At 39.4% G+C, this 25,316-nt stretch overlaps 1 pseudogene; it reads right to left on the bottom strand.

Annotated features, from left to right (window-relative positions):
• Positions 1-9,273: 9,273 nt before the first annotated feature.
• LOC140516332 (ubiquitin-associated protein 1-like) overlaps positions 9,274-25,316 on the bottom strand; it is a 51,418-nt pseudogene continuing 35,375 nt past the window's right edge.

Raw genomic sequence — 25,316 nt, 5'->3', positions numbered from 1 at the left:
TCACATATGACCTTGAGGTCACAAGTTCCCCACCCCTGGACTAGCTGATCTGTAAGGTTCCTTTTCCCTTGGTAGATTGATTTTCCCATTCTCTGATATACTCAGAAGTACAGTGATCTCAGACTTTCAGAGCCCTGAGAAATAAGGTTTTTCTATATCCTGCATGTTCAAGCTAAGACAACAAAAAGTTTTGGAGTAAAAAATAGAGTGATCTATCAATCCCTCTTTGAAATAATAGTGCCATGAAAAGTAGTAATGTATTTGGAATCATGGCATCTGGGATCAAATTTCAGTTCTATCATTTACTCATTACCTGTGTGACCTTGTGTGAGTCACTTCAGTTTTCTTAGCCTCAGTTTTCTCTTCTGTGAAGGGGAGAATGGTTAGAACAGGAGATTTCTGAAGTCCCTTCTGCTTCTACATCTATGATATAATAAATTGGTTATTGTTCACAGCATTCAAGAATGAGAGGCAGCAATAGCCTAAACATAATTTAACCCCCAAATGACAAATTTTAAATTAAATACATTTAAAAGGTCACTGGTAAGTAACAATGGCTAGGTAATGAAACTATTCAGAGGAACCAGAATGCAGTCAAACTAAAACAAATCTCTGCTTGACAATTTCCTAATTTTGAGTATTAAGTTATCATTTGCTCCCTGGCATCTCAGTTGTTGAAACAGGCAGAAGAGAGAAAATTTAATCTAAATTTATTACCCCATTTGCCATGATTCTGAAAGAAATCAAGGTTTTGAGAGAAACAGCCTTTCTGGGTGACATTTTGAAAATGAGTCTGAGTTAATGGGTCAGTCTTGCAAGCCAGGCAACCAGGGTATCAATATATCTGAGATCTGGGATTTTGTAAGTATGGAAACACCCTCTACGGATGCTTCATAACAACTCCTCTGTAACTGAGTAAGTAGGTGAGGGTTAAAGACTTCCTTGAGAGTTGGAGAGGTCAAATAATTTCTATATTGACAAATATTTTGAGTCCAGGTCTTCCTGACTTCAAGTAGAGCCTTCTTTCCATTATAGCATGGTCTGTGAGGGTCATTAAAACTAAATGCTAATTTTGACTGTTCCATGCTGACCACTCCTCACAATGTAGAATATTTTACCTGAGAAGGGTATTAGGGAGCTTACTGTCACATACTGAGCATGCTGTGGTACTGAAGGATGAAAGAGGAAGGATGTGTAGTTTGGAGTCTTAGACTTTGGTGAGAAGCACCAGTTTGCTATTTCTCTGACTATATAAGAGAAGTAGGCCCTGGATTCCTAATGGGCACTGGACGTTGAGCCTGGTGAGAATCATGGACCCAGAGATACACCTTGAACTAAGAGAATGAGATACGGAGGAATGAAACAGTGAGTGTTTGGCTTGAATGTAGTCTAAAGGCACTTCTATATAGGAGAAGGAAGGAAGAAGGGAGGGAAAGGAGATGTGGGGGAGTCATTAAGTGACAAGGCAAGAAGCTGACTGCGTTTAGATAAAATTCCATATGACCACTGGGAGAATCTGTCTCCTATTCTATCCTCTCCTCCATACAACAGAGAGAATGGTGACCACAAGCTGTGAATTTGTTTTTGTCCAGTGGAACATTTCTGAGTCATACATTTCCTTAGAAAACCCTAGTTCAGTTTTAGAAAGAAAGTTCCCTGAGGCCTAGAGGTCCTGGTCTGACCTAGGACATGGGATCTGATTTCATTCACAGTGAAACAAGTCCTGTAGTTTGGATCCAAACTGTGAGGAGTCTTAAATGCCAAGCTAAGAGGTTTGTATTTTATCCAGAAAGCAACAGGGGGCTGTTGGAGGTGTTTTAGCATAAGGGTCCAGGTGAGAGGTAGACATGATTTGGTCAGACTTGTGAGTTGGGAAGACAAATTTGTCAATTGGCAGACCATTTTTATTTGACTCTCTTGGTATTTGCATGGATGTTATTTTCACAGGGTTGACCAAATACTGCTGCCAGATATATTGGATTCATGCCCTTGAGTTGGTCAGATGAAAAGGAGAGGCAGCAGATGATAAAGCAGTTGGCTGAATGCCCTTAGCAAAGCAAGGTGTCACCTGTGGTTGGGAGTACCTACTGAGATGTTTCATTGTCTAGTGGGTGCCAGTCATATTGGTGACAACCCTGTGACTTCTTGTGACTTGTTGCCACCAGGAGTGGCAACCATTTTTCACACTGCACAGGCTCCATCTTGTCACTGATCTCATTCAGGACCCTGGGGGCTAAGCTCCTTACTGAGGCCCAAGTGGTAATTCCATATTTATTCCCATTATGCCCATCTGTATTACAGCGACAAATGGAATGGAGAGTGTCATTGGTTTACTGTAGTGTATCTTTCAGGGATAAAGCTGACTGCAGCCAAGCTTGACTGGGTACTGCTTAAGCAGCAGCCTTCCTCATAGCACTTGGCTTTGATGAGATTTCAATAGCACTGGCAATACCAAGATATAGGAAAAGAAGCATGAAGTGATCGTCTGATTCTTAGCAAGCCAGACTGGCAAAGGATGGGATATAAAGTTTGAGTCTTGTGATTTCCATCCTCATTTTCATATACCCATTTTATGATCCTCTGGAATTCCATAGATCTGTCTGAGCAACTTATTTTTTTCCCTTTTCCCTTTTCCTGTAATTGCTTTCTGGAAGTGAGACACCAGCTAAAGAGAGTCTGTGGTATAATGGAAAGAGCTCTGGATTTGAGGTGAGGAAAACCTGGGTTCATTTCCTGCCCTTCATCCTTATTAACTGTGTGATCTTGGGCCAGTCACTTAAGCTGGCTGAGGTCCTGAGAACCCAACTATGAAATGGAGATGAATGCCATTAGCTCTTACCTTGTAGGCTTGTTGGAAGGTACAAAGAGCTGGTTTACTTAAAGCACTTTGCAAACACTTTGTGGATGTCAGTTTTTGTTATTCTCTGTAACCTCAGCAGTCTGGCAGTCTCTTTCAAGGTTGGCACTTCACTCCCCATGATACTTTTTGATGACATGTTGCCAGTGTTGTGAATTTATATTGGGAAGCTCTGGCTTGATCCTGGGGAAAGTATTAAACAAGTGCTGATCGTTCTTATAGAAGCAGACTGGGAAGGAGTTAGAAACATTATTTTCCCGCCTTTGCCCAAGCTTCCTGCCATCCCTCAGTATTCAGGTGTATTATTGGGGGGCATATTCTTCTCACTCTGATCAGAATTCAGTTTTAAAGAGACAGTGTGGCAATGTAGAGTCAGAAAGACCTGTGTTCAAGTCAGGCTTCTCAGGAACACTGACTGAATGACCTTGGGCAAGTCACAATCTCTCTTTGATCCAGTAAATCTTTAAGACTAGAAGTTGCAGGAAAATTGTCAGTCTGAAGAGGTAGAGATAATTCTTTACACCAATGAAATCAGAGATCTGGAGGAAAAACGTGTACTCTGTATTATTTTTTTGGCAGCAAGTAAACAATGTTATTTCTTTTCAGTACTAGCCCAATAGATCCATTCAGTGCTTTGGAATCAGCTAATGATGCTACATAGGGAGGTGGTCTGGGGGTTAAATTTAGGTGCTGGACATTAACCTTTTAGGTATATTCATCTTCCATGACTGAAAGACATTTATTGATATTTATCCACCCTACAGTAGTAGTTAAACATTGATAAATCCCAATCATTAACTTTGTCTCATGGCCGTATATGCTGTTTTTGCTGCAGCCCATAATGGATTTCTTGGTGACTGTTGTTGAAATTTCTCTTTTTGTCTGTAACAGGCGGGCTACTCTATGAACTTTTCTCTCCATTTGAATACTTTTTAAACCATGTTTTAATAAGCCAGATCACTGAGGTTAAAATCCGACCAAGAAAATCCAGATTATTCAGTTCGGTGTTGTCCTGCCTATCAGGGATCCTGTGATGTCACCCTGGCCTATGAGCTAACCAGCTGGGTGACATTTCCCAAAGCACTTCTCTCCTCTGAGCATAAGCCACCTTGTGATAAGGGCATGGGAGTTGAAAGCTAAGGTACTATTCAGAGTTGAGAGTGCCCACAATGTTCACTATTTCTTTGATGGTGATGACTGTCTGTTATTGTCCAGATGGAAGGCCTTGAGAAATTCTAAAGCACTATTTCAATGTGAGTTGTTATTATTACTAACTTCTGCAATCAGGCTCTCCTACGTTGATGCCTTTGTTTCTCTCTGCTCCTACCACAGACTGCTGTGTTTTCTGTGTTCTTACTTCTCCTGTTTATAGTCTGTCTGCCCCACTTGCCATCAGCTACCACTTCTACAATCAGTCAGATTTCATCTGGCAGCCCTATTTTGCTTTCTGATCTACAGAGTGCTGGCAATTTGTCTCACTGAACTTAACATAATTGTGTGTAAAATCAAAGTGAGGTGGCTCCAAGTGAGAACCTGCAGCACTTTCCAATATTGAAAGCACAATTGTTTTAGTGTATGCACTATTTTGCTTGTATCTTGGCTCTTAATTTTGTCCTATAGAGATTGGATCGCTAAATATATAAGTTGTTACTATAATTGTGGTGAGCTGTATTTTACTCGAATTTTTTTTTTTTCTTTTCATTCAGCGGCTGGATCTTCATCCATAGATGTATACCTGAAGTGATTACAGAATAGTCTTTGTGAATCTTCACAGTTCTTCACAAATTGAACTTTTCCTCCATTGTGCATATGCAAATATGTATGTAGATGTACCAGATTTCCCTTGTTGTATTTTTTAATAAACTAATCCCCTACGTACTGCCAGAAGATATTTGGGATACTTAGATGTTTACTTATTCATATTCCTAAGTGTGGTATAATCTGACAGAATTTAATCTAAAAGGCATGTTGATCCTCAGAAGAGATAGGAACATTTGCATGTCAGTGTTATAAATCTTGGGTTGTTTTCCATTGTTGCTGTGAGTTATGTCCACTGCCCTGAAGCTTCCCCCTCTTTAGAAGAATCCCAGCATGGATGAATTACTCCAACTCTGAAAAATGGCCATGTCAATTTGGTAGAAGGCTTTAAATGCACACCCTTAATTATTTGCTGCACTAATGCAAGTGTAATAAAGCTTTCTGTGGGGTTAAAGGCTAATTCCCTGGTACCATCTAGTTAATTCCTTAAAGGATCTCTTGGTTGCTTTTGAAAGAAGCAGAAAGCAATAGATCAACAGTTAAACACTGCTGAATTGGAACTCTATTAATCAAAAAGCTGGGCCAAGAAGGTGTAGCTGAAACTCAAAGGCTGCCATTCAATCCTGATTCATCATCTGCTTCTTCTCTGATTGACCATATGTTCTGAAGAACTCAACATTTTCCTTCCTTCTCATCCTCCCTGACACCTGTGGCCTCCTTACTGGACAAATATCTGGAAAGTAGGAAACGCTGGCTCCAGCACAGTCTTCACCAGAATGGGAAACTTTTCAGGGCCAGTAGGTGTGCCGTATAAGTAGCTCTAATCAATTGTATTTAACTAGTATTGGGTTTAGTAGATTGAAACCAATATTCGCAACTTTGCCAGTGCCTGAAAGAAGAACTGCTGCAAAGTTCCAACTATCGGGTACAATCTACCCTATATCACCTATTTATTAACTGTCTCTTTCGTGTCTCATTTCATCTCATGGTGCTCCTAATACAGAAGTTTCAGGTAATGTCCTCTTTAAAAATGTAAAAAAGATAATAATAGTAACTAACATTCATGTGGTGATTGCTGTGTGCTAGACACTGTGCAGCTACTTTTCAATTATTTTCTCATTTGCTCCTCACAACAACCTTGGAAGACAGGTGGTATTATCTCCATTTTACAGATGAGGTAAACAAGACAAAGAGACTTTTTCCCCTCTTACTCTAACAACCATTTCATTTCCTGATGATTAAAACAGGCTCTTCATTTTTTTCCTCCATAATTTTACAATTTTGCCACTAACAGGTCCTGAGAGGTGGAATGACTCTTTGAGGTCCTCTAGTTTACCCCTTTCCTTTTTAAAGATAAGGCACACAAAGACTGGTGAAGCATGGCATTCACTTAAGTGTTGGAGGTGAGACTAGATTCTGCTTAATGACCCACAGAGAAATGAAATTTTCTCCTTTTTCTGGCTTCTAGTTAAGTGCTTTATTTAAAAAATATATATATTTTTTTCAATTAACAAAAATTTCTTTCCTCCCTTCTTTCCATCTACTCCTGTTGGGAAAAAATAAAACACAAACGCTTGTAATTAATATTCACATTCAGTGAAAACAAATTCCTGCATTGACCATGTCTGGAAACTATGTCTTTTTCTGCATATTTCTCTTTCAGATGGTAGTTAGCATCATCATCAGTCCTCCAGAATCATGGTTAGTCATTTTATTGATGAGACTTCTCAATTCTTTCAAGGTTGTTTGACTTTATAATATTGTTGTTATTGTAAAAGTTCTCCTCCTGCTTCTGCTCATTTCACTTTGCATCAGTTTGTACAGGTCTTCCAAGGTTTCTCTGATTCCATCCCTTTCATCATTTCTTATAGCACAACAACATTTTGTTACATTCATGTATCACAATTTGTTCAGCCATTACTGAATTGAAGAGCATAGTTTCCAGTTCTTTAATTTTACAAAAAGAGCTGTTTAAATATTTTTGTGCCTGTGGATCTTTTCCTTCTTCCTTAGTTTCTTTACTAAGTTTAGGCTTAGTGGTGTCATCGTTATGTCAAAAGCTATATAGGATTTAGCAAGTTTTTGACTGTAGTTCCACTTTACCTTCTAAAACAGCTGGAGCAATTCACAGCTGCAATAATGTCTTCATATGTTATTTTTCCTTTGTCCTCCCAATGTTTGTTCTTTTCCCTTTTTTGTCAACTTGGCTAATCTTATGCTTGTGAGATGCAACCTGAACTGTTTTGATTTGATTCTCTCTAATTATTAGTGATTTTGAACGTTTTCCATGTGACGGTTGGAAAACTGGATATTTTTTTCCATTAGAAAACTGCCTGTTCCCGTTCCAGTGTGCTTTCCAGCACTATACATATAGAAAGTTTTGAGAAGGGAAAACTTGTAGAGAGGCAAGGGATATTTTCAAGATTTTAAAGGGCTGTCACTTGGAAAACAGATTAGGTGCTTCATACCTGTAAATACAGTGACTGAGAGGCTGAGGCTGATGGATTTCTTGAGCTTGGGAGTTCTAAGCTTAAGTGGGCTATGCTGACTGGCAGTGGAAGGCCATAGGGAAGATATACAATAATAGAACTTTCAAAGAGGCACATTTTGGTCTAATGTCAGGAAAACATTCCCCAAAATTAGAGTTGTCCAAAAAAGGAGTGGAATACCCCATGAAGGCTTAGATTTTACCCAACTGTAGGTCTTCAAACAGAGTCTAGAAACTTATACTCCACGTGATGACTGTGTGTTAGATGTAACAATACAATTGTAGAGGGAATTCCTGTTCCCTATGCCAACTTTGTGCCAGTTAGACCAGATGGCAGTCTGAGATCCTTTCCACCTCTGATATTTTGTGTATATATAGTTTGGGCTCAGAGTTAAAAGCAGTGTTTGGGTGTTTCTGTAGTCGTTTGTGTTCACTCTTGCTACATGAGGTTCACATTTACATAATGCTTCAAGGTTTGCAAAACATCTTTACAAACATTAGCTTATGCTACTCTTTCTCCCTTTTTACTGAGGAAGAAAGTGAGGTTAAGTGACTTGAACTAAGGTCACACAGGCAGTAGACTGTGAAACAGGTCTTCAGATAAATCTCATCTAAATTGTATAGTTCTTGAAGACAGAGACCTTGTCTAATTTTTCTTCTCTACCCTCTGTAGTGCTTAGCACATAACAGATATTCAGTAAACACAGGTGGGTTGATTCTTTAGGTCAGTACCATGGACAGGGAAAGAGAAGGCCTTAGTCTCCTTGCTTGAAACAAGAGTCAGTCTTTTCTGTGAGCCCCAGCTTCTTCATAATGAGGACCTGGTGGTTAACTAGTGATTCTATCAGTAAAGATCATTGAATGCCTTTACCAAATATTTTTGAACCAAATGACTCCCCCCCCCCCATGATCTTAGTTCATCCCTGGTTTGCTTCCATATACTTCCTACTCACCCCTGCCTTGTAGAATCATGCCTTCAAAGCCCATCTCAGCTGCTGCCTCCTACAGATACCTTTCATCATCCACCCAATTAGTGATCTTTACTTATTGAAATTATTTTTCATATTTTTGTATTTACTTATGTGTCTCTTTTATTCTCATCTAGAGCTCTTAGAATGTAAGCTTCTTGAAGAAATTCCTGTTTTATCCTTGTATTGCTAGCAACTGGCATAGTGACTTGCTTGTGGTAAGCAATTAAATAGTAGTATATGTTTGTTGTAGTATAAGTTGCCAGTCTCGTTATTTCCCTAATATACACTTTTTCTTGCTTCATTTCTTGCTGAGTTTATCAAATGAGTTAACATATTTTGATTGCTTATTAACCTTAAAATGTTATGTGAAAGCTAGTGAGGATGATTATGATAATGACGATTTAAAGGTAAAAGTGTTCATTTTGTTAAAATCCTCATGATATAAACAAGTCAGTAAGCATCTAGTTTATTGTTTCATTGTGTTAATTTCTTTGTAAATAGTACTTCACACTTTGGGTATCTGCCTCTGAGACCTTGTAATCTTATATCAGCTTCCCTGAATTGGATGTGTATATACAAGATATAATTAGAGCAAAATGAAATCAGGAGGCCAGTATATATTTGGATTATATGCTATATTGATTTGGTATGGATGAACAGAGGATGCTGGGATGGAGAGTGGACAGAGGAACCCTAGGGCTTCCTTTTTCATTTTGGACATACTGTAGTATCTGCTCTCTGCCCAAATGTGAGTGGGAAGTGGTGTTCCCATTAGTTTGTCCCAGCTTGCATCAGGAAACTTATTTTTTTTTACTACCCTTGTTTAGATATTTGTACTCCTATTAATCATTAAGTGCAGAACATGTTTCCCTATGGCACACTGAGACAGAGGGTATCTGAACTGATAAGGACCTCAAGTATCATATAGACCAGAGCTTCTTAAACTGTGGGTTGGGACACCATATGGGGTGATGACTCACAGTTTAGGAAGTGCTAATAAGAGTTGTGAGTGGGGAAAAAAGTTTAAGAAGCCCTGAATTATAGACTGACCTATAACTGAATATGAAACTCTTCTCCACTATCCCTCTGAGGTGAACATGCAACTTCTACTTGAAAATCTCCAAGATCAGGGAATTGCCTACTTTTAAAGACATTATTAGTAGTTGTACTGTATTAGTGGTTCTGAAGAGTCAAAATAGTTAGCAAATTACTTTATATTCTTCAGAACTGTATTTTTCTTTTGTACTGAGAGCTTTAAAAAGGTACAGTGCAATCCAAAACAAGTCAAAGAGACAAATTTCTTTTACACACAGACTAAACAAAGAAGGCATTTTGGTGAGGAGGACAGTGAGGCATTTCTTTCCAATGTCTAATTTTAAAGCTGAAAGTTCCACCCTAAGGTGTCCATTGAGTTCACTAACATTGTTCTGGAAGCTGGGCTTTTAAGGAATTCAAGAACATTCCACTGTGGGGGCTGTGGTGCTGTGAAAAGTGCTTGCAAGTTTTATTGCCTTCTGCTCAGTCATCTGAGTCAAGTTTGGGGAAGAAAGAGACTTGATATTGTACACAGGAATGATTAAAAAGGAGGGTCAGTTTGAAAAACTGACATCTTCCCACAGTTACCTAACCATGGTAAAATGGTAAAGTCATTGGGTTTGTGAAGGAGCTTGAAACCCAATATAGCCCATTCCAGGAATGCCAGTATTCCCCAGTCCTGAAATATAGACCCAGCACCTCCTTTGGGCAACTTATTGTCTAAGATCTTGGTCACAATAGACCCAGTTGTACTGCCAAGAATGTTTCTCAGTTCTTTCTCCTTAATAGGTTTTAATTCCATGTTCTTCAATGAATCCCCTTCACATTCAAAGTCAGTGGGGTTGAAGTCTGTTTTTGTATGAGGTGACTGAGAGTATTCTGTTTTATAGTACTGCTTCTGCTACAGGTTGGGATGAGAATATTGTGCTGTAAGCTGTCAAGGATGGGGTTAATGGGAGGTGGTTCTATGGTCAGGCAGTGTGTCTTTGAGAAGCCCATTTTGCAGTCATTCTCTGGGCCAGTCTTGGAAGTCATTTTGGCTTCTACTTCCTTGGCCCTTTGCTTAGCTTCCTATTGAGCTTCCTGGATTTTCTGAAGTGTTCTGTCCACTCTATTGTTTTTGTTTTCCCAGGAAAAGTCATCCCACAGTCACAGTTGGCATGGTTCTGAGGTGCTTTTCATTTAGTGAGGATTGGTTGCACTGATGTTTCCTTCATGTTCCAGGCAGGTTAAGCTTACCATTTGCATTGCCCTAACATCTTGTAGCAATCAGGCAAGGAGAATCAAATAGGCAGACCAAACCTAGCTGGTGTTTCTAATTTGTCTCCTATCTTAAATGGGATACCATCAAGGTTACTGAAAGTCACATGAAAATGTGAACCCAACTTCTTGAAAGTGTCTTAGAATCCAAGGGCCTCCCTTGTCACTGAGGTATGGCTCTTCCATTTGTCCATCTCAGCTTGGTCCCAAAGTGCTTATAAAAGCCCCTACGGAGAGTGAGTGGTGCCTCTTCCTGCTCTGTCCTCCCTGGGTCCAGCCAGCACTGCTGCCATATTGTGTGCCAAATTCTCTACTTCTTAAGGCAGCCTCATTTTACCTTTCGATAGTCTTAGTTTCTGGGATGTATATAAATAAATTACACACACACACACACACACACACACACACACACACGCACATGCACACACGCACACATCAAGCCAATATTTACTTCTCTGTATCCTCTACCGTCTCTTCTCATTGCCCTCTAGGGACAGGTAGAATAAATCTATTCCATCATATTGCCCTTCAAATATTTGAAGCTATATATCTTTACCTCCATCCCCCTCCCACTCTCTATTTTATACTTCTCTAGGCTAAACACTCTTGGCTCATTCAGTTGATCTTCATGTGAAATGAACTCCCGGCACCTACCTTATCATCAGTGTGGGGGAATGATGACAGTCCTCCAAACTGGCCAGGGTGGAGTAAAATGCTATCACTGCCTCTCTTGTTCTCTTGACTCTGCAATCTAAGACCATATTAGCCTAGGGAAGAAGCAATACAGCTGTCCAAGGTACTCAAGTTTTTATCCTGAAGTTTCAGTCAACAAGTATTTCTCAATTCTTCACAGAAATATTAGCAATGCACTGATCATGCAAGGTAATATCAAAGCTGAGGTAATTGTTCCAGCTCTCCAGTGAACTTCAGAAATGGCTGATAGCTGCTTGGCTCAGAATAGAGCCCAGAGGGGCTAACTGAATGGCATTTTAATTGACCCCATAACCAGCATCCACTACTCTGTCCCAGAACTCTAGCATTTCCCCCTGAGATCTTGAAAGATCTTACATAATCCTGGTGATAATTAATAAAATGTGATTCTAAAAGGAGAGAAGGTGAGTGGAACGGTATACAGAAGGGAATTTACCTCTACCAATGCTCCCTCCAAAAAAGGTAGATGAAAAATGATTTCCCAAGTGATGGACACAGTGTTTTCTCACAGAACAGCCTCAATTAAGAGAGTGACTTCCATTCCTTATTCCCATCAGCTTCTTCACTCAGTATCTCAGTATGTTTCTGTGTCTATCCCATCCTCCTAGTTGTGCTGTTTCCCCCCCTTTCCTCTTCTTTTATTACTATGAGCAACTCATGCATAATTCCTTCTGGGTCTGGAAAAATCAGCACTGAAAATTACATCTTTATTTCTCTGCCTTTTGATATGGCCGAAATTCATTTTGATATATTCGTATCCAGTTCACAGTATACATAAAGGAAGACATTGCCACCATTATAGGAGAATGGCTAAGCAGTCACCCCCATGACATTATTTGGGGAGTCCTGAGAGCATCCCTCTGCCCATTAAGTGTGACTGTTTCTGAATTTCTTTAGATTTAGGTCATTTCTTTAGATTATGCATTGACCCTCTCCAAGTTTGGCTTTCAAAATACAAACACCCTTAGGATAGGTAAGAGTTAAGTCACTAACAAAATAATAAAATGAAGGAGGTGAATGGTTACTTTCCTGGGCTGGAACAGCTCTAGCACTGAGTACTTAGGGGCAGAGTCCAGGCAGCCAGCACTGAAAGAGATAGTGTAGCTTGCAAGACAGCTTGTAAATGCCAGACTAGGACAGTGGACCAATTGAATTGTATTAATGTAACCTTTAAAACTCAACTCATGCCACTAGCTAGAAGAATCATCTCCTAATCCTGCTCTTGACAAGGCTTTTCCTCCAGATGTCCACAGAGCTCCCCTCTTTTGCCTTTAACATGGGCTATTTTAGATTAGACAGGGTTTGTCTTCCCCCACTAGACTGTATTCTACGTGGAGGGCAAGGGCCAGACTTTGTCTAAACTATGTATCTACCCCTGGTACTGGGTACAGTGCTCTGCAGACATTAGCTTTATAGCAAATTAAAAAAAATGAATGAAGCATAAGAATGATAGATTTAGGGTTTAAAGCGAACTGAAAAGCCTTCAAGTATGATGCCCTCATTTTTTTTGCAGATGAAGGAGACTGAGGCCAGAAAGAAGCTAGATGAGTTTTTTAGGTTCCACAGGCAATAAGTAATTGGCCCCAAGTTCTTTGGTTCCAGATCCAGTCATTGTTCATGCAACTGTACTCTCTCTAGTGTACCATTCTAGACTAGTGCATTCAGTGGTAGAGGGAGGGGAGAGAAGTGATGGTAGGTGGACATTTTATCTAAATTGAGTCCTGCTGTGTCTTTTGACCATAAACATTTTATTTTTCCTACTTCAAATTTTGGTCACATGCTGTTTTCCTGGGTTGCCAATTGTCTATAATATAAGTACTGGACCAGAGAAGTGTTCTGCAAGTATGGCATTTTAATTAACTATTCATCCTCCCTATGCATAGGAAGCATTTAATTTACTGTAGTTATTTTAAAGGTGACCTATGAATGGAATTAAAAAAAATTAAACTACACAATGACTGTCATAAATCACCCATTAGAAGTGATTCTCCATATGTATGATACCTAAAATTATCTACGTGAGTGTGGTTATGTTTGGTTTTTTTCTTCCCCCAAGACCTAAAGATGAGGTTTGGAGAAGAGATTATCTCAAACAGAAAATGATAAAAGGATAACTGAGATAATTCATTATCAGAGCCCTAACCTGCAAATTTGTCAACTAGAGTATGTAACATCAGACATACTGGGGCAAGCAGCAGTAAATGGGCCCTCAAATCAACCTTGTAATTCATAATGTGAAAATAGTACAAGAAGGAATTAAGACTAATTCAGTTTAGCAGGAGGGGAGCTGGTTACTTGAGTAGTTTCTATTCTGGTAAATGAACACATGCGTTTAATTTTTGTACCTGCTAAATTTCAGTATACTGGGATAAAGCCCCAGTTGGCACTGTCTAGTTGTATCTATGTTCACTATATTATAGTACACTCTGGTTTCCATTTCCCTCTTTTCCTCCCTCCCTCAAATTTTCCCTCTCTCTGTCTGGTTGCTAGAACAAACCCCTCAAGCTTAGAATATTCATTAAGTCATTTTGCATATTTTTTCATTGTTATTTCTTTCTTTTGGGGGGGGGGGAACAATGTGATTTTATTAGTGTAGGGACTTCCTCTACCAATACAGATGACCACTCCATAGCTGATAGTAATGGATATATGCTTGTGAAATTGAGAGGTGGAGTAGTTGCTTAGGGCCAGATAGCTAATTAGTGTCAGGAGGGGGATGTGAACCTATTCTCCTTACCTGAAGGCTGGTCCTTCATCCACTATGGCCACTGCTTCTCCTTCACTCTTTCCCTCCTGAACATCAGAGAGTCCAACTGATCCCTGATGGGCAGTGAATGATTGCAATGTATTATTTTTGCAGAGCTCCAACTGTATTCTGAAGCTATCAGATAAACTAATAGATTCCCTAGTTTTTCAGTTCCTATTCCCTTCCTGTGAGGCTGATAACAAACCCACTCACTCATCTTGTTACATCCATTTCTATTATTGTCATATCTACCTCTTATCTACCACCAGGGAATGTGATTTTTCCTGTAAATTTACAGGATTGATGGTGGTGGAGGGGTTTAATATGCCTGTCTCTATTGGCATTTCTGCAGGTACCATAAAACCTGCTTTACCCTCACATGCCAGTGGGAAAATGGACACACAGTAGAGTTGCACAAATTCCCATAGCAAGCAAGTGTCTGAGAGAAGATTTGAATCCAGGGCTTTTTATCCAAATTGTGGTGTTCCTCCTATTCTACCATGTAGAACTTTAAATTGGTGGTGTCTAGGAAAAATATATCTGGTGTTCCAACCCAGGAGACTCTGAGCTGTCTTTGAAGACACAGAAGAAGACAATTCAGTGGGTTCCACAAGTGCTTCTGCAAATTCAAAGGTTTTTCTATTCTATCTAAATGGATCTGGGAACATTGTCTCAGGTTATTCAGGATCTGATACTTTGATGAACCTGTGATCACTTCCTTCCAACAGTGTAGTTCAGGAACCCATATGTACCTTCTCATCCTGGGCCTCAGTCCATCTCATACATTCTCCAAGTGCTCCCCAGTGGTTCTACTCAACTGTGCTGGGCCCTTCTTCTTGAACATGTTTCGGTTAATATTTTGAAAACTATATTCCAGTATGATTAGTTTCCTTCGCAGTCCTATGTATCTTATTTTATTTATTTAAAACATTATTCTGAGAAGGGGTACATCCCTTCACCTTGACTTTAGTCCCACGTCACCAGTTACCTGTTGGATATTTCCAAATTGGATAACCCAGGAGATATTTAAAACTCAAACTGCCCCAAAGTGAAATCATTCTTTTCCCCCAAATGCCTCCTCTCTTTCCCAAATGTCCTTAGTTCTATTGATGGCATCAGAATCTTTCCAGTTTCACAGATTTATAACTTCTACATCACCCACCACTCCGCATTCTCTGTCATTCCATGAATCCTGTCAGTTGCCAAATGTTGCTCTTTTCCCCTCTACATCTCTCCATTCACAGTTCAGGCCCCCAACAGCTCTAGCCCACATCCTTACAACAGCCTCTTAGTTGGTTTCCTGGAGCTAAGCCTTTTCTCATTCTATTCTATTGACATAATACTTCCAAAGTACTTTCCTTAAGGGCACATCTGACCAAGCAACTCCTCTGCTCAACTGACTCCAGTATCTTCTTGTTGCCTGTAGGATAATACATATATATATATTTACACACATACATACATGTTCTATATGTTATATATATAATATGTATGTATGTATGTATGTATGTATGTATGTATATAAAGTCTTCTTTTTGGCTTTCAAAACCCTTCACCTGGTCCCTACCTTTCCATCTAGCCTTATTGAATATTACACCCCTTGAGCATTTTGATCTAATCGAACTGGCCTTCTGTCTGTTCCTCACACATGTTACTTCATCTCCCATCTCTGTGACTTTGTACTGGCTAACCCAAATGGCAGAAATGCCCTCTTCTCTTCTCTGCCTCATAGAATCCTATTCCTCTTTTAAACTCCATCTTCTGCATGAAACTTCCTGATCCTTAGTGCCTTCCTCCCAAACTACTTTACATTTAAATGTCCTGTATTCATGCACAATATATTTATGCTGGATATATTTATATATTTACTTCTTGTGTCTCCCATTCCAATTGGAATGGCTTCATTCTGTATGTGTATCCCTACTGCTTGGCACATAGTAGGTATTTAATAAGATTTTGTAGATCGATTTTCTGCTTTGCAAAATGACCTTGAACAAGTTACTTCCATTGTCCTGGCCTGTTCCCCATTTGAACAATCTCCATTTGTGATTTTTCTAAACACATTTTCTACTGCTCAGTAATAGTGGAAAAGATACAAAGCTGTTGATCTGTTCTCTGCCTAGGCAAAGACTAAAACAAAATTCTTTGGATTACTCAATTTCAAAGGCCTCTTCCAGCTCAACTATTTTTGAATTCCTCTTTTCCATAGAGGAGATTACCTACATAGCTTGTTAACATTCTGATCAAAGAATGTTCATTATTTAAAAATGAACACAGATAGACAAAGCATCCAGCACCCAGTCTCACAATATGAGAAACATCATCTAGAAAAATAAATCACTGTTATGGGACTCTATCTTGCAAACAGTCAAAGGTTATAGAATGAATAAATAACACCTCTCATTCCTCCATTTCTCTTGAGGCTCTGCAATGTGTGAGGGCCAGTGACAGCATCTCTACTCTCTTCTTACCTTTGTTTCTGGGGCCTTCATGCATGGCTATTTTTAAGGGCAGAAAACCTCTCACTCCCAACCCATCTGCCCCTAGGGGTTGTCCCAAGAAAGCTCTCTCTTGCTCAGTAACAGTGACAGAGAGTCATGCATTTTAGACTCTCCTGTTTGGATCAAATTTGAAGCCAAGCAGGGATGAGCCTTCGGAAGGAAAATGTTTAGAGTCAGAGCAGGTCAGACTGGGAAGCAAAAGCCTTATTTTTACAGAGGAATTGCTGCGATATATCTTACTTCTTTGTCAGGAAAAACTAAATTATGTGAAGCACAAATTAAATTAAAGCCCAACTTAAGTGCTAATTCCTCCAGGAAGTGTTTCTTAATCCCCCCTACTTGGTAATGAACTTGGACCTCATCAGGCACTTTGTCTTGTACTTCTTTAATGCACATATCACATATTATTTGGTATCAAGGTTATCATGTTGCCTATTAAACTTTCAGCTTCATGAGGGCAGGGGCTGTATCTTTTAATCTAAGCTTTCTATCTCCTCCAGTGCATAGCACCGTGCTTGGCACACAATAAACCACTTGGACTGAAAGCTTCCCAAATCCTGTCTCCAGACAACAAAGGATTGTTCCTAGAGGTGTTATGATCCTCATTTTACAGATGAGGAAACTGAGGCACAGAATGGCTAAGTGATTTAATCTGTGGTCACCTAATAACTGTTAGAGATGAAATTTTAATCCAAGTCTTTTGACTGAAAGAATAATGCTATTTGTGGGTGGGAAGGGGTGTAAGAAGACTAGAACCATAAGTGAGAGCAAGGGTTATTAAAGGCTATGGATGCCACCAAAGGATTTTCTATTTGATCCTGGAGGTGATAGGAAGCTAGTGAAGTTTATTGAGTTGGGGGATGAGGGTGACATAGTCAGACCTTTACTTTAGGTGGATCAGTCTGAAAGCTGAGTAGAGGGTAGTCTGGAATGGGGAGAGACTTGAAGCAGGCAGACCAACCATGAGGATACTTCAGTAATCTAGGGACGGGATGATAAGAATCTGGACCCCGGTGGTGGCAGTGTCACAGGTCTGACCTAAAACCAAATAAAACAATTTTTAAAGAATTATAAACTTGTACTTATTAACTCCAGAGAAGAGCAGTAGGATTTAAAAGGTCACCATATGGAAAGTAATCTTCCACTAGTCCACTGAGGGAAAAATGAATAATAGTTTACACATGTCTACTGCTTTATGGTTACAAGGCCCTTTCAAGTCTATTATCTCTGATGATCCCTGGTCATGTATGTGTTGCTGTCCTCATTTTCAGATAAGGAAACTGAGACTCAGAGATGAATTGACTTAGCCAGTGCACATAGCTAATAAGTTTCCAGGCCAGAACTGGAATCCAGACTACAAGGCAAAATAAACAGTGGAGCTGACAGATACTTGCCTCTTTTCAACTTCTCTTTCATCTTTTTGCTTATTTTTAGTTTTTGTTTTTTGGAGTTCCTGCCCTATCATTCATTGGTATGAGATGCTTTTTTTATGTACACACTCCAAGAAGCCACATGCATGGAGAAATGCAAGGCAGCAAGACACCTGTACATTATAATCTCAGGGAGAGCTATCCAGGGTACTGAGAGGTTAAGGGCTCATGATTATATATAGCCAAAATGTGTTGAAGGTGAGACTAGAATCCAAGTCTCTCTGACTCCAAGAATTGCCTTCTTTCCATGAGGCCACACTTCCATTTATTTCACCTTATACTTCTCAAAATATATCAAACTTCCACTAATGAAAAGTCTCCTGGTAACACTCCATGGATGTTGCTCATTAAAAATGTTCCAGAAAGAATGAGAGGGCTGAAATGATGTCCTGCATGTTCTTCCTTCCTATTGTGCACAGTGACAAAAGCCTTTGGGAGCTGATTTAAGGGGTATGCATTATATGGAAATTGATAGTTCTAAAATGACAGTACTTATACAATTATGTTGGGGGGGGGTGTGGTTTTAAAAAAATAAACCTATCAGAGAAAAACACAAGAGTTTTTGTCAGTGGTTCCAGCTGTTATTTGCATGGTTTTCCTCTTTCAACCTCTACCATGTTATTGAGGATTGAATCAGGAAGCAACCCAATAGGGAACTCAGAGCCTCAGTGCCAGGGTAGTTTTGTGTGTGTGTTTGTGTGTATGTGTGTGTTTTCCCAAACACCCTGGTTTCTTGAAAGAATGAGAGATAAAAGGAAGTCCCCTTTTATCCATAGAGAACACACTTGACTTCTACTTAATTCAGGAACATTCACTTCAAAATAGCCTCAATAGAGTATTCAGGAGGGATAGAGATCAACAACCCCAGAGCTGGGCTTTATCAAACATTGCCACCTATTATTTTTCTAATAAAATACATGGAAACATGTTTCAAAGCTAGAGAAAGAATGAAATTGACCTTTCTGGAATAAATTTTAAGGTATATTGCCTTTACATTTCATTTACTTCCATCTTTTTTTAAAAAGGCAATAATGGGATTTCATTGTCAGATAGATAAGAAAAGAATCAAATTTTATTTTCTAAAACTAGTAAAAGAGGTAGATTAGCTTTCTAAATATATATGTATATATATATAGTAAACATCCCTTTTCCTTTGACTCTGGGGGAAATGGAGTTCTTTATCACTATCTCTCTTTATGCATTATTAGTACAGAGAAAATAGTAATTAACAGGGAAGTTTAAAACAGGACAGCTTGGTGTGTTCTTATTCCAATTTGTACACATGCATATGCATCAAATAATGACTTAAAGCCCACTTAAATGCAACCCAGAATCTTTGCTTTTTTTCTCACACATTTTACTGTATGTTACGGGCCAGGTTGAGGTATGCAACAGGCATAGAGTATAGTCAAAGTCTGTTGGTCAGAAGCAGACAGCTTCCTTAGGAGATAGAAGTCAAACTAGCGTAACCCACATGCTCTGAGCTCACACAAATTAGGTCCAATCCTGTGGGCTCAATCCCGGAATAATGTAATGATGACTTCTTGGTTCATTGTCCCATCTGAAGTTCTCCAGGGAACTCTACTGCATTCAATTTAAGTATATCTTGCATCTAGGTTTCCCCAAAGATAGGTAAGAGAGTACTTAAGCTGTGGTAAAGGCATTCTTTGAACAGTATGGAGAGTGGGTATTTATTTTACCCACAACAGAAATTACATAAGATGCAAACAACTCACAGGTACCCCTGAATAAATCCCGAATCACAAAATACTCAGGTAACCAATTAGGGGTTACTCAAGTAACCTCATAATATAAATTTGCTTGAGGTAGGTGGTCAACTACTTTGGAACAAACAATTTTCCTTCCCAATGAACCAGCAGTTCACGGTAATGGCACAGCTGACAATGTCCACGTATCTTTTCCCTAATGGTATGACTTTAGGGTTTCATATGTCAGGCAGTCCCCTGTTGATGGTTCTCTTTCTGCTGCAGAACACTTGGTACTGAAGAAAGTAGCATCCTCCTTTGGGGAGGCCAGTACCTCATGAACTCTGTCTCTTGGGAACTCTTGAATTTGGGATTACCTATGAGGAAATATTCAAGACTTGGAAAGTCCATTCTCAGGAATTCTAGTTACTAATAGGGTCTTGAAAGGGGAATACAAAGGGCAATAGAAGAAGACATTCAGGAACAAAAAGTATAGCAACTTCCCATTTCAGATTCATCGTGAAGTTCTCCTACAATTTGCCATTTTTCTCTTCTTGAGAGGGAGGAGAAATCTCCCTCTCATCTATAGCATTGTAGTTTGGGAGTTGAAGGAAGAAAAGGTAAGTAAAAAGGATACTAGTCTGATTTGTAGCTTTCTTTTATGGAACATGAAAGAAAATGCATCTCTTCCAATATTAGTCCACTACTTTGACTCTGTTTCAGTTCATACAAACTATGGATAATGTCCTATATTCTGTTTGTTGCTTCTAAATCATCACTAACAATACCTCTGCTGTCTACTTATACCAAACAAGTGTGTGTGTTCATCCTTCATTGCCAAAGAAGACCATGCCATCAGAGAAATAATGACATGACTTGCACCTGACTTTGTTTTGAGTGAGGGAGAGCTGTGCAGGTCACCAGCCTCACTTCTCCCCCAGAGCCATCTGAATGCCTGGAGATGACCCAGGATGAGGCAGCTGGGGTTAAGTGACTTGCCCAAGATCACACAGCTAGTGAGTGTCAAGTGTCTGAGGTGAGATTTGAACTCAGGTCCTCCTGACTCCTGCACTGGTGCTCTATCCACTGCACCACCTAGCTGCCCACCAAATAAGTATCATCTTTTGGATTACCTACCATTTTGATTTTTCTTAAATTGTTATGTTCCTGGCATCCATAGAGCATCACTGGCAAAGTCATAGCTTTTATCCTTCCATGGGTCTATGATCTCATCAATGTGATCACCCCACATACTGATTAAGAAGGCAACCTGCTTATTTTTTCTTATCTTCGGCAACAGTTTTCTATGTCCATGTAAATCTTTCCCAGAGTATCTACCCCCAATATGCTAGGGACATTCTGCTGGATGTCTTGGTATAGTATGGATGCCATTGGGGCATATCATTTTGCCTTAGGATGGAGGGGAGAAGTATCCATGCATGGAAGTTTGACAGTGAAATGTAGGGATTATGAGAAAAAAGATAGGCATGGTCATGCTGGAATTTCTCCTCTAGACCCCATCTCTTTGAAGGTGTAGAAGTAATAATAGGGTTCCTCCAACAGTCAGCCACATCCAGATCCATTATTATTCATAACATGAATGATGCCAAGAGGAACAAATGGAATTGGTGCAGCCCCTGAGAACTTGCCAGCTAGTGGTGAATGTATCACCTGCCTGACCAATTCAGGGCTTCACTTTCAGAACCCAGCTTTTAAACAACCTGCCAAGGATCAGTATTTAGGCAAATTGAACCACTTTCCACCCTTTTCTCATTGTCTGGAGCTCTAGGATATAGGCACAGGAGAGAGACTCTGAGTTCTTCCATTTTTGGAGGAATTTCTTCTGAAATTGGCAGATTGGTGGACTGAAGAAAAGGGATGTGACTCTAGTTTAAGAGGAATTTCTACCATGGGAGGGTCTGCATTCTGTGACTGAATGGAACTTATATTCTGTGTTATATGTGCTCAATATTTCTGCTTTGAGTATGCATTCATTATCCTGATTAGCCTATATGTTTAAATATGATCCAAGAGAAGTTCAATAAATGAAGCAACATGAAGATGGGTGAAGGGGGAGACATAGGAAGTAGGTGGAGGCTGCTCCAGCAATTGAATGAATAATGTTGTTCAGTCGTGATTGACTCCTCATGACCCCATTTGGAGTTTTCTTGGCCAAGATACTAGAATGGATTGCCGTTTCCTTCTCCAACTAATTTTACAGATGAGCAAATTGAGGCAATCAAAGTTAAGTGACTTGGCCAGGGTCATACAGGTAGTATCTGAGACTGGATTTGAACTCAGGAAGATGAATCCTCCTCACTCCAGGCCTGGTGATCTATCTACTATATTGCCACCTGGCTGTCCATAGAATGTATAATACTCCTGGTTAATATAAGGAAGAGAGAAAGGTGGTCATGGAGGTCAAGGGACCAAAACATGGTCAAGGTCTTAGGTTGAGTGACTGTGACTTACTGCTACACAGAACCAGTGCTATTAATTTAACTATGTTTCACTTTTGTACAAATGAGAAGCCTTTGAATGTTCCTATTCCATATTCCGGAGCCATGTTTTCCAACATATTTTTTGCTCTTCTCCCTTATGCCTGTCTTTGCAATGAAGCTACTCAGGATTAAAGTATAAGCTGATTTAATTAGGAAGGGTTTTTTTAGCTCTTCATAGAATTTCTCTACCTTTTCATCCTCTGTAGCAGATGGTGGCACATAAGCTTTATGGTGGCCTTTTTGCAAATGCTTATCATGAGTAGTACAATAAGATATGATCAAATAAGAGATCACCTGGCAGAGTGGGTAGAGTGATGTACTTGGAGTCAGAAAGATCCGTATTTTGTTCCTGATCCCAGTATTTCCTAGCTAAATGGCCCTGGGAAATTCACTTAACCTCTCTGAGCCTCTGCTTTCTCATCTATAAAATGGGGACAAAAATAGCTCCCACCTCACAACATTGTTATGAGGATCAAATGAGGTAACATAGAAAAAAGTATTTTGCAAACCTAAGGTGACATATAAATGTGCATGATGATGTTGTAATACAAATAAACTCCTTGACTTTGCCCTCCAAGGAAAATGTGTAGGCCAGCTTTCTATTTAATTGCAACTTCCTTTGCTTTTGGGGTTTTATTCCTCCCCTCCCCCCTTCTCTTCATCTTAACGTGCATTTCTATAGCCCTTCAGGGATTGCAAAGCGCTACACATATATTAACTTATTTTGTCCTCACAACAACTCAGGTATCATTAGAGAGGCAGCTCAATGACACAGTTGATAGAGTATTGGACCTGAAATGTAAGAAGATCTAAAATGAAATCTAACCTCAGATACTAATTGTGTGACCTTGGGCAATTCACTTAACATCATTTGCCTCAGTTTCCTCAGCTATGAAATGAGGATAATAATAGTATCTATCTCCCAGGGTTGTGGTGAGGATAAAAGTAGAGAATATTTGAAAAGTGATTAGTCTAAGTGCTAGTCATCATCGTCATCATAAATATAATTAAGAAATAATTATAATAACTGCTTATTATATTATTTATAATGATGATACTTATTATTATACCCATTTTAAAGATGAGGAAACTGAACCTGAGAGGTTAAGTGACTTGTCCACAGTAATGCAACTATCTGAGGCTGAATTTGAACTCAAGCCTTTGTGACTTTGAGTCCAGTACTATTTCCATTAAACCACCTAGACATCAGCTGTAAGAATGTCAACATATATAGAATTCCTCCTATAGTATTGAATGTCAGTAACATCTATTTCTAAGCTATTAAATGAGGATTTTACTTGTGGAGTCCTAACTGAAACATTAAAGTTTATAAATGGTCTAAAAATTGTATATTTCTTTGCATCTACTCCCTGTGCCTTTTCTACCAGAACTCTGCAACCCAACCTCTGGAAGCAGAGAAGGGCCACCTAGGACAGTGGGCTATTGCATATTTTTCATTGTTTCCCAGGAACTGTTCGTCACCAAGGGTTAGCCAATGGGTCATGACCCCCTCTGTAGGTAGTTAGCCTAGCATTTAGAAAGCAGTCCTAAGTTTGTTGCTGGGGTAGTACTTGAAGGCTTTCCAAAGTGGTCGAACTGGTCACAGCTCAGCTTAGGCTCCACTAACATCACAAGGAGGGGTTGGATTGAAACTTTGTGGTCAAGGGTGATGTTAAAAAAGATGAGCTTTTCATGGAAAGAAGCAAGTCAGGCAAGAAAAGGAAGGAAAGAGCCATTTATTAAGTGGCTCTTTTGTGCCAGAAACTGTGTACTTTATAAATATGATCTCATTTGATCTACACAGTGACGTAGGTGCTATTATTGTCTCTATTTTACACTTGAAGAAACTGAGGTGGACAAAGGTAAAGTGACTTTCTCAGAATCACAGTGCTAATAAGTGTCCAAAGCTGGATTTGAATTCATATCTTCCTCCTTCTAAGACCAGTATTCTTTCCACTCTGCAACCTAACTGGGATCATGGACAAAAGTGCACAATTTCCCACGTGTGATATAAGTTGTTCTATTTCTGTCCAATGCTCACAACAGCTCGTTGTTTGTCCAAGGACTGCATTGTCGTTCAGTCATTTTTCAGTCGGGTCTGACCTTTAGTGACCTCAATTGGGGCTTTCTTGGCAAAGATATTGGAGTGGTTTTCCATTTCCTTCTCCACTTCATTTTACAGATGAGGAAACAAAGGCAAACAGGGTGAAGTGAGTTGCCCAGGGTCACACAGCTAGTAAGTATCTGAGGCCAGATTTGAACTCATGAAGATGAGTCTTTGTGATTACTAACCCAGAGCTCTGTATCAATGAGTGGCCCACCCAACTGAAACTTGATCTTAGTAATATATGTTCTTCAAACAACTCTTTTTTCCTGTACTGATTTCTAGACCAATCTCTTTTGAGTATATTTGCGTCTTATTGAAGAGTCCCTGTATACTACCAAGGCTTAATGTAATGACTCCAATGTCATTTGCAAACAGGCATCTGGGAAGTAACTACTCTTCCATGTGAGTTTGCGTAAGATATCATCCATGACGGTAAAAACCACTGTTGGCAAGCTCCCTCTTTTTATACCTCATTTAATATTTCTAATCAAAGTATCATTGAAAAAATCTGGCCCCAGAAGACAGAGCTGGGAACAATGAATAGAGACTTTAGAGGGTTAGATTTACGTTTAATGTCAGAGAAATATTCCTTCCATTTTGAGCTGTCTCTGAGGAGTAGTAGATTCCTCCACCACAGATCTTCAAGGAAGGTTAGACTCTTGCATCCATCAGGGACTATTATATGATCATAAGATATGTGTGGAAGATACCTTGTTGAAGAAAGCTTTTAAGGTTGTGTTTTGTTTTGCAGGCTTTTTTTTTTAACCTGAAAACAATAAACACACCAGAAGCATCACCTACAAAATACTGTGTTCTTTTCTTACATTTTCTTCAAAGATGCCCTCCATATATACAAAAACCACCCTTAGAAAGATGTTATAGAGATGAAATGGTAAATGCATGAGTTGGTAATTACCGATGTCTTCCCTTTTGTTCTTTTTTCTTAACACTAAAAAGCATCTTCTTTTTTTCCATTTCTTTTTGAATCTCGCTCCTCGCACAAACTCTGAAAATTGTGTGACCTCCAGCACAGATTTCTTCAGTATATATTTAGTCAGAAAAATTTATACTTCATGATTTCATTTTCATGAGTATCATTGCCATTTTCTCATTAGGTATGCGTATATCTTTGTATCTTCTCATGAGATACTTACATCTTTGCGCCACTGGTTAATTTTTTTCCAAAAGGAGTGCTTGCTATTGTGTATATAAGGTTCTATAGCTATGATACTTCCTCCCTCTTCA

The sequence above is a fragment of the Notamacropus eugenii genome, chromosome X (assembly GCF_028372415.1).
Source record: "Notamacropus eugenii isolate mMacEug1 chromosome X, mMacEug1.pri_v2, whole genome shotgun sequence".
NCBI lineage: Eukaryota > Metazoa > Chordata > Mammalia > Diprotodontia > Macropodidae > Notamacropus > Notamacropus eugenii.
Note: the sequence above shows the minus strand (reverse complement) of the source record. Positions and strands in the feature narration are given on the sequence as shown.